Source organism: Podarcis raffonei, chromosome 2 (assembly GCF_027172205.1).
Source record: "Podarcis raffonei isolate rPodRaf1 chromosome 2, rPodRaf1.pri, whole genome shotgun sequence".
NCBI lineage: Eukaryota > Metazoa > Chordata > Lepidosauria > Squamata > Lacertidae > Podarcis > Podarcis raffonei.
This window is the reverse complement of record NC_070603.1, coordinates 63729343-63740065: the sequence shown is the minus strand read 5'-3', so window position 1 is coordinate 63740065 and position 10723 is coordinate 63729343. Positions and strand designations below refer to the sequence as shown.

The window sequence follows — 10723 nt, the reverse complement described above, 5'->3', positions numbered from 1 at the left end:
GAGAAGGCTGCTTCTGCTAGGCCTGGGCTGCCTCCCCGGCACCATCCCTCCATTATCTGCCTCTCTTTGCATACCATGGGCTTCCAGCACACCTGTATTCATTCATCTGTGCTCTGCTGGGGAGAATCTACATTGGGCTCCCACACCATCACAGTGTTTTTCTTTGGCACCACAACATAAAGCAGACATCTAGATTTTCACAGTGCCACTTCCTGCAGTAGATGCCTTGCTGGCTCACCAGTCTTTTGAACGCTCACATCCCTGGCTACTTCCGTAGCAGCGTTTTCTCTGCTCAGGCTCCTCTGTTTACGTTTCTCCCAGAGGTTTCTCCCAGCTCCTAGTTTAGAAATCTTAATGGCTGGCACTGGGCTCTGCAGAGTGCTGTTAACATCAGAATAGCAGCATGGCGCAATCTGCGTGAGGGAAAAGATCATGCACGCTGAATTGCATCAGTGAGGTACTTTTGCATAACAAGCCGGCTAGTTTCTGAAGTTGAACAACCGGGAGCAGGCCACACCTTCACTTCCCTGAGAAGACTTTCACCTGAGGATTACGCTGTGAAGTTATTATGTCAGATAATTCAGTTCGGTGCTTGCTGTTTAAAATGCTACAGGGCATATACCGACTGCAGAAGTCTCTAGTTTTTTGAGGCCTTTTGAGCCTGATAAGTCTAAGGGAGGCCCAGTCGCATCTTGCTCTTTGCGCAAAATATGAACACTGCAAAATTCTGTCAGCATGTAATACATGGGGAAGTGGGGGACTTTGCTTTATTGCAGGAGTGCATAGGGGCGGGGTGCTATTGGTTAAGCCCCTTTCATTTTTAAAAACACACACTCGTGTTTAGGGAAGAAGTACAGAGCTTCCAATAAATATATTTTCAAAACAGAAAAAGAAAGTTCATGTAATTGGTTGGGCACTGTTTTGGGGGAGGAATGTAGCCCTCCTGGCATAAGACTCTATTCTGGAATAGCACCATCCTCATCTTAAAAAACAAAAACAAAACGGAAAATGTTTATATCAGAACTCTGTTTCCCCCTCAGAAATCCCATCACAGCCACATAAATGCCAATCAAGCATGGATCAGAAGCAGTAAAAGAGCATATAAAAGGAAAACAAATGTGCATTGATTGTGCAACAAGCTGATTGCGCAGAATGGAATTGATAGATACTGAACCAGCTCCTCTGAGGGCAGCATAGATTTTCGCACTGTCTGGAGAAAAAGCAAATTCCAAGTAAGGCTCCCATTCATTCCCAGAGCTCTTCTGAGAAATTTGCCTTGCAGCCTCTCTGACGCAAATCATGGCTTTCCTTACCCCTTGTTGAACCAGCACAGCTTCCCTTGGGTAGTACCAGAAAGAAAGCTCTTTTTGTTCATTTCATTGAGCAGGACTATGCCATTGAACAATCCCCCCACCCTCCATTTCTTAATTGATGTCCCCTGCCTATGTGCCGTCTGGGCTCACCCCTGCTGTCTAACAAACTGCCCTGACATTAACCTCATGTTTTTATAAATGACAGACTTCCTCAATTCAGCAAAGCAGAGCAGCCCTTTGGAGTGAAAGGAAGCACATTAATCTCCACCATGTCAGAAAGAAATGTGCATTTTGCAATGGACGCACTGCCACATGTCTCTCAGCCTTGGAAAAGGAGGAGTTGATGAGCAGGCCTTGAGACAGTGTTGAGAAGAGGGTTGCTAGAGTGCAGCTGGATGGGGCAGTGGAGATCATGGGTTGCGTCTTCCACAGTCTTCAAAAATGGTAAGTATAATCATGGGAGGGCAGGGTTGAACTTCCTTGGAGATGTGTGTGGAGTATATGTGTGTACACATATTAACCCTTTCCCCACCCCAGTCTCCCGATCCAAGTTGGTCCACCCTTGAAACTGCCATTTGCTCTACAAGGCAAATGATAGAGGTTTCTGTTCCAGGCATCAGGGGAAACAAGGGAGGGAAGACAGATGGAGCAAGAGACTTTCAAATGACAGAGGGGGCTGGAGATGGAGAAGTGAAGGTCATAGGCAAAGATATTGTTACAGCAGTAGCAAGATTCCAGGGGTCATGGCACTTAACCAAGGTTTGTGTTTCTTTGGAAGGAGGCATAGTGGAAGTAAGTGCAATATATTTTATTTTACACATACAACGTGAGCTTTGATGGAGGTAGTGCAGAACTTTACACCTCAAGCGTGTCTCTCATTGCTCCTCTCATAGCTTCTGCAAGCTTGGGTCCAAAGCGGCTGCCGGCCACGCCTCCTGATCTCTTGGTGCAGCCTCCAGGCCACCATCATATTCTGCCTGGCTGATGGCTCCCATTATCAAACAAACCGAGCTATTATAAGCCTTTTGTGTCTTCAATGACCCACCCCACAGTGCAGTGCAGTGCCATAGCTATGGGTGGGCTAGCTGGGTTTTTTGCCCTGGGTGAAGCCTCCAGAAAAGTGCCATTGAGGCTCCCAGTCTCTCTCTGTGTGTGGATGCAAATACGCATGGGGAGGTGCCAAACTGGGTCTTTGACCTGGGTGAAAGAAACCCTGGTCTCACTCCTGTCAGCAACTGGGCTGCAGCTCCTGCACTTTCTGGGCCCCACAGTGAGTTCATGGCGGGAATCCGGCCTTGAAGTAAACAGTGCATGTTACCAGCCTTTCCTGGTCCAGCAATGTCTTCTATGGACAATTGCAAATGCAAACACATGCCTCGACCCTTAGGTCTACCCTGGTGATGTACTTAGGACCCAGATAGGAACAGGTGACTTAGGTCAGGCCCACCAGGCTCATCCATCCAAGTACTAGTAATACAGACCAGAGGGCACAGCGAAAATGCATTTAGACTCTGTATTAGTTGATCACATGGCCCTACCAAGCAAAATATAAAAACAAGCATGTGTCTGATGTTGTGAGAGCCGCTTACAGCAAGGATTGGAAATCCACAGTCGACTATTCATAGATTAGAACTATATAAAGATTTGTATTCCTGCAACATCTTAGAAGCAAGATACATTAATGGGCACGTGGGTGGCTAGGCAGATTGGTTACAAAAATTCTGAGTGATATAAACTACAGATGTCTGGAATGACTACATAGTCATTTTTGTTTATTCTGATTCTGGCACAAACCTTAAGTTAAGATTGATCTGTTAAGTTTATCTGTATGAAGAGCAGAGTATGACAAGGATATAGAGGACAAATCTGTCTTGCTGTCTCTACCAGGCCCTGTGAATTAGGCCCATCTTGCCCCAAACCTGATCCACAACTCGTCTCTATGGTCTGTGTCTAAGGCATGCCCTTGAAAGCACAATGGGAACATGTCAAATCAATAGATTCCTTCGGAGAGGGGTGTGGGAGCTGTACAAATGTGGCTACAGCCAACGTAGAAGAAGCTGGGTGGGCTTCAGAGCTGTTGAGCTGAAGCCCACTGAACTGCAGAGCTCGTCCCAGCAGCTGATGAACTTGGCATGATCCTACCAAAGTACATCTCACTATAAATTTGTCAGGCCTTCTATGGTCCTGTAGGATTTGGTTGTCTCAGCAACTGATTAGTGCTTTCCTAAGGCAATAAGCTTCAAGGAAGGAAGCAACTTAGGCTGTGGGTGGGTAGAGAAGGGGGGGTGGATATTCCATTTCCCATGCTGTTTTTGGCTGCCTGGCAGAAAGGAATCAAAGTTCCTTTCCTCCTCCACAACTTATACTATCTGTTGAAGGTGGACTTATGCCAGAGTATGGGGGATGGAGAGAGAGAGTACATGTTTGCTTGTGTGCTAGCATGTGCCAGTGTTGTGTTGTGGTGTGGTGTGCATTGTATATATGCACAAGTCTGGGAAATAATGCTCATGACCACCTATGCAGGAATCTGTATGTTCCAGAGAGTTGTATATAGTGGGTTGACCCATGAGTAGACCCATGACCTAAGTTAGTCATGGCGTTTCATTTCAATAGATCTACTCTAAATACAAGGTAGTTTAATACAATCCAGAGTGCATATTGGGGGGAGGAGAGAGGTGAAGAAGGAAAGAAAGAAAGAAAGAAAGAAAGAAAGAAAGAAAGAAAGAAAGAAAGAAAGAACGAACATGCTTACATGCATTTTCTAGGAAAACTCCCTACTTAATGCTTGAATTATTACCTTCAGGCTCTATACCTTCCATGTTCTTCACCTAGATCTCCAAGAGGAAGGGATGCAACAGAGAGCTGGAAGGAGAAAAGATTGAAAGCTGTTATGCATAAGGAGTTGCTGGTAGGATATGAAGTTCAAAAACCATCTAGGAATCCACTGATGCACAGGTTGGAGACTACCATGGTCTTAGCTAACTGGTCCTATACAACTAGAAATTCTTTGATAGGCATTTGACCATCTGCAGTGGAGTTTTCTAGGCAGAGAACAGAGGAAATTTCTTGCATAAACACATACTTTTCATTTTAGGCTTTCATTTTCCCTTTGAAGAGAGTACCAGAAAAACAGCAGAAATGCCAGATACTGCAATAAAATGTACAGAAAACACACACAAAATGCATTTCCCTTTAAATGTAATTGTTTGAACTAACACCAAAAAATGTTCATGCAAAGGTATTTCATTCTTTTCTTTTTTAATGCAATAAACCAGATGCAAGAGCTAACATGAGCAGGAGGAGTAGAGGATGGAAAGGCTCATTCCTAAAAGAAATGATGTCCAGTAACAAGAAACAGCTGAAGATCTGCTCCCAGCCCTCCTTCTCCTCCTCCTCCTCCATTTGCCCTTTGGGTCAGTTCACATTTTTTTGAATCCTGATTGCCGAGAAATTGGAGGCTTGTGTTCCGCTCAAGGTCTGACTTGTTAATGGGAGGCCTGAGGCAGCGTGCATTGAAATATGAGGAACTGTATTACAAATGCCATCCTAGGAGTTCCACTAAAGTTTTAAGATTTGGGAGAGAGAGAGAGAGAGAGAGAGACCAGGGGTGGGGGAACACTTTCTGTGACCATATAGAATAGCTGAACAGCTGCAAGGCAAAACCTCAGGGACTCCCCTGGTTTCTCCTTACTGAGAAAACATATGGAGCCTAGACACATGTGCTTCCCATGTGAAGGCTACATTTCATGCATGGTTTTTATGTGTCTAAGTGAGTGAAGTTTGGCTCAGGACTCTCTCTCTCTCTCTCTCATATAGGTGATTTGTTTCAAAGCCTACAGAAGACAGAAACTTCTTTGAACATTACACTGAATGGCATGAGATGTGAGGAATTTGTTTTTGAATGTCATGCCCTGGATATTTTAACACCAGGGATGTGTACACATTGCCAGAGTAAAATGCATCTTTCTCTCAATTTGGATTGAAGCGGGTTTAGGGAGAAATGCACCAGAATGCAGTATTTCCAGGAAAGGACAGGATAGATATGGATTGTGGCTGAATTTGTACATACACCACTTCCCAAACCAGTGATGAGAGAGCACTGGATGCCAGGTAAACAGGAGTGTGTACACAGCCTCTATGTTTTTGGGAAATCAACAAAGCACTCTGTGGCACATCTTTGATACATCTGTTGGCGTATTAGTGCATGTGATTGGACGCTCAAGTCAGCTAACTTTGGGGGAAATAATCATAACATTGCAACAGAACAGTTCTTACCCACAATTAAGATGGAAAGATGTGTGTTATAGAATGAATATTCACACATGTGGAGGGACAGAATGAAGAGGAGTATTCGTAGGGACAAAACACATCCTAATATTCAAAATAAATGTTCTAGCCATCCAGGGCATCGCCAACATTTGGCTGACAAGATGTCTAGCTTAGGTGGTGAGGGGCAAGATGCATGGTACAGACAGCTCTTTTCTCCAGTACCTCACCACTGCTCTCTGTCCCCAGCATCTTCCGCCTGAGGCAGCCACCTCACCCTGCCTAAAAATAGAGCTGGCCCTATATCTGTCCACCCACTGTTAAATATAGGTTGTCTTCTTCTTCTTTGATGATCACTCATTGCCGAGTAAGATTGTAGTGTGCATGCACATGAAAGCTCATACCAATAACAAACTTAGTTGGTCTCTAAGGTGCTACTGGAAGGAATCCCCCCCCCCCCGACTACGGCAGACCAACACAGATACCTACCTGTCTTCCATAAACATGGTTTTAACAGTGAGTCCATAAGTGACTGTGGAGGCCAATTCTGGACCCACACACCCTTCCACAGTGGGGACATAGGTTTCCAGGCGGGACTTGAGCATGGTGAGGGTTTGCCAAACGTGCCTTCCTCTTAGCTCATTTCTCCCTTTTATCCTGAATTTGAGTGTCTTCAAAACCCATGACACCTTTGGTAAAGGCTGTTCTCCAACTGGAGCGCTCACAGGCCAGTGCTTCCCAGTTGTTGGTGTTTATACTACATTTTTCTAGATTTACCTTGAGAGAGTCTTTAAACCTCTTTTGCTGACCACCGGCATTACACTTTCCATTTTTAAGTTCAGAATAGAGTAGTTGTTTTGTAAGATGATAATCAGGCATCCAAACAACATGATCAGCCCAACGAAGTTTATGCTGAAGAATCATTGCTAAATATAGGTATACCCATATGGAGAGCTAACAATGGAGAAGACATCAAGCCCGCAAACCCACAGCCACTTAGCTGGGGGACTAAGTCCTATTGAACTTAGTGGGGCCTACATCTGATTAAGATTGCACAATAAAATCAACATAATAAGCCATTGCAGCAGAAAAGATGAGTCGGCACCAAGCAAGTCTCCCTGGGGTGAACATTCCACATGCAGAGCGCCACCACTTAGGAAGCCTGGTCCTCAGTTGCCCCTTCCTGCACTTCATCTGGAAAAGGGCCTTTATGTACTGCAGGTGTGGGGGACATATTTCAGCCCAAAAGACACATTCCCTCTGAGCAGACATCCAAAGGCCACACGCCGGTGGCAGAAGTGGGCAGAGCAATGAGTGTGAATGTTACCTTTGTACCGTGGGCTCATTTCTACACACACTCCTCTGCATCCGGCAAGCATTATCAGAGTTCCATGGCACATTCCAGCCAGGCAAAAACACCAAGGAAGGGTTTGGAGCAGAACCAATAAGAGATAAAGCTTCCCTCCATAGCTGCAATACCCTTATTCCTCATTGCCTTCCCCACTGCAATGAGGCTTGAGGGGAAAGCCTTGCATTAGCTCCAACAGAGGACTAATGGTTGCCAGGGAGCTTCCTTGAGATCACAGCCTCCTCCTCTGCTCTCTCCAGGAAAATCACGCACAAGTTAGACCTGAAATAAGTGAAAACCATTCTTTCACGCCTGGCAGGTGTGAGTGGGATTGCTGGACGTGCATGCATGTTTGGTTGCAGTCGTGTGGGGTGCCCAGGACTTTCTCTAGTTTGGAGATGTGGCCTCCTGCCCCCTCCACTGGTGACTTAACCAGCTGAAAAAAAGGTAACCCTGAGATGAAAGAATAACAGTAGGGAGCAATATGAGTGGAGAGTTCTCTCCCTTTCTATGCCAGTGCTGAGTGGCATTTAACCTTAACACAAATACAAAGCCATGAAGGGCAAAGATGACAGTATCGGGGGGAAGCAGCAAATTCTTCAAAATTTAACTGGATGGAGTCCCTCACTCTCCTAATCAGATAAGATTCCTCTGAGGAGGAATGGCAGTACTCTGCAACATAGGCAGCTCATTAGCCACGGTGAAACCTGTTACTAAAGGAGAAGGCATCAAGAGTTGTCCTCCAAGCACTGTCAAGGAGGGATAAACACTGCACGTTCTGTCCTGATGAGGTGAAAAGTGATGTTTAAATGTGTGAGAGAGTAGAAACAGATTGTGACCATTTGCCTGCCATTCCTTTGCTCAGATTTCTGGAGGAAAAAAGCAAGAGCGAGAGAGATGATTTCCTGTTTGGAATCACCTGCTTCTGAGAAATTTGCCCAGATGAGACTTGAGCAAAGAAACCTCGGCTCCAAAAGGAGCCGTGATACAGCTGTTATTTTATGACTGCTGCCACCTTTTAGACTATTTGTCACTAAATATTTGGGGGCCCCCAAATCCTTTTCATAAGCATCTTTGGGAGGAGTGGAGGTTGCCAAAACATCTTAACTAACCTTGTCAAACAAGCAAATATAAATGAGGCTGGGACTCTGGAGATGTAACAAGCAGTGCCTCTTGGGTATCTGTCAGGTGCTGGGGAAGCATCACATTTTGAATTGTTGTCCACAGGGTGCCCCCTCCCCAAAATTAGGCTTGAAATAAGTGTTGTATCATAGCAAATAGAATAGATTGCAATGAGGTTAGGAGCCATAGCAGTTTCTCCTGTGGCCACAAGCCCAAAAAGAGAGGTGCTTCTGAGTTAGGCTGATATAGGAAGGAGCCACAGGGTGGAGAACATAAAAAAGAGCTTGCTGGATCAGGCCAGTGGCCCATCTAGTCCAGCATCCTATTCCCATAGTGGCCAACCAAATGTCTATGGGAAGCCTGCAAGCAGGATCTGAGTGTGACTATACTCTTCCCACTTGTGATTGTCAGCAATTGGTATTCAGTGGAAGCAGAAAATAGCCATTGTGGCTAATAGCCATTATTAGACTTATCCTCCATGAATTTGTCTAATCCTCTTTTAAAGCTATTCAAGTTGGCAGCCTCTTGTACCACCTCAGTTTTATGTGGTTGTCAAATGATGCAGGTGGTAGCCGTGGTGCACAGTGACTGTTGCTTCCCCCTTGCTAGGAATAGCTGTACCTGCTGAATTTCTGCTTGCTAGCCCCAGTGCATGGATGTGTTTCTTGGCAGGGAGAGCCTTTCCACAGCTACCACAAACAAACCAGCCAGCGCCATCTGCGAAAAAGCAGCAGGAATTTTTCCAAAGGGATTTGGTCTCTGAAATAACAATTATTACCTCAGTTTTTCCCTTCTCTGCAAAGTCAGAAGCAGAAAGACAGAAGGCCTTGGAATGGCTGCTGTTCTGTAAAAATCGAAGGGCAGCTCAGAGACAGAGGAATGCTTACAGAAGTTAAGCCACACTGGGTGAAATGTGTGTCAGAAGGAAGGCTGGCTAATTAAAGGAACTTTGTGAGCCATAGCTCTCCCTGAAAAACAGAAATGTTTGTACCAGAGAAACACAGCAGCCTCTTCCTTCCTTGTGACGTTCAGCTAACTGTCCTAGCTTCCAAAGGTACCCCAGCACAACAATAATAATTTCCACTCCACATCTCCACCCAAAATGACCCCCTCCCCATAGCAACCTGTAACTGCTGGGGCTTTTAAGTCCTTCTGTATCAAAATATACGGGGAAGCATCAAATGGAGATGGCAAGTGTAAGTTTTTGTTTGCTGAGACAAAAACAAGATGACTGGGGGATTTGTAAGTGTACAAATCCCATTGTTTTTAATTATAACTTGCACTGGGAAGCTCCACACACACACACACACACACACACACACACACACACACACCCTTGCCCAGAAATTGCCGTTTTCATGGAACAAGTCTGGGACACTTGGCTTCTGTTCTCTTCCTGTTCATGAGGTGTCTCTCTTTGAACTTTTCACATCCATTATCAAACCTCATGCTATATCTACCCTATTCTTCAGACAAAGGTATGATTTGTAAGAAAATACCCGTATTCCTTTAACATGAAATGTGAAAAGGAGCCTGGGAGAAGTCATAGCTGCACACGAATACATGCCTCTGCTCCCTTAAAACCAGACCCGGAGGGGCAATGAAACGGTTCAAACATTCGTTAGCAACAATTCCCAGGGAGGCCTGTGGGTATTTTCAATGGTCACAAACGATATGTGGTTACTGTTCACAACTAATGCAAGTTCTTTAAACTCAAGAACGTAACATAAAAATGCAAACGAGATCATGAGACGCAGCCCTGTGATTATCAGATTTTCACCCACAGAAGAGGATGCTAGCCTTCAAAAACTAGGCTGGGCAGACAGGATAAGAGGAAAAGGGTTCCCATGGAAGACCGACTAAGGGTCAACAAGGGAATGGCTCTGGTCAGCAAGATAAGTATTATGCACAGCAATCCAACTGATGTCAGCAGCTATATCTTTGCAAGCATCACAGTTGTGGTGATTTGTATGGGGGGATTTTGAAGAGAACAAAGAAGGGGCTTTGGCTTTATAATTTACGCCATCTCGTGCTGCAGGGTCACAAAGCTGGCATGGAAGCTGGCATGGCATATTTACGGTACATGAAACATATGACTGTGCGCATTGCTAAAAGCAGCTAGACAAATTATGGGACACTGAATAGGAGGAGGTTGTGAGCAATCCTCAAAATCTAGGCATTAGACTGGGGTTGTTGTTGGACCATTTGGACAGGGTTGGGCTCCATCTCTCTGTGCTGGCCAGGAAGTGCCCAAAGCTCTTTTCCCTATGTGTCTACTGGAACTCCACACTTTGGATCGTTGAGGCACAACTCCTTGCACCACAGCTGTAGAAGACTTACTTCCCATCCATATGGCCTCCAGTTCAAACCTTGATATCTCTAGTTGCAGATTCAAAAAAGAGAAGAGCTAAGAAGGCAAAATAGGAACTGTCAGCGGATGTGCGTTTTCAGTTACACCCCCCCTGACTTTGCAAGCCTTATTAAGAAACTGCTGCCTGATTGCAATGCCAAAGAGGTGGTCCTCGTTTGGGAAAACTGAGGGCCAGTCCACACTTAACTTTTGCCCTGTTCTTTCCAGGCACAGATCCACACTTAAAAGCTCCACGTCCAAGCAGTAATGAACATCTGTTTGGGTCTTCCGTCATTTTGGTCAAACTAAATTGGAACAGATTAA

The 10723-nt window shown here is 45.2% G+C and overlaps 1 long non-coding RNA gene across 1 annotated transcript; it reads left to right on the top strand.

The window, feature by feature from the left end:
- Positions 1 to 1460: 1460 nt before the first annotated feature.
- On the top strand, positions 1461 to 5496 carry LOC128409604 (uncharacterized). The gene is made up of 3 exons (XR_008329270.1): positions 1461 to 1757; positions 4146 to 4221; positions 5130 to 5496. It is a non-coding gene; the product is annotated as an uncharacterized LOC128409604 (long non-coding RNA).
- The last annotated feature ends 5227 nt before the right edge of the window (positions 5497 to 10723 follow it).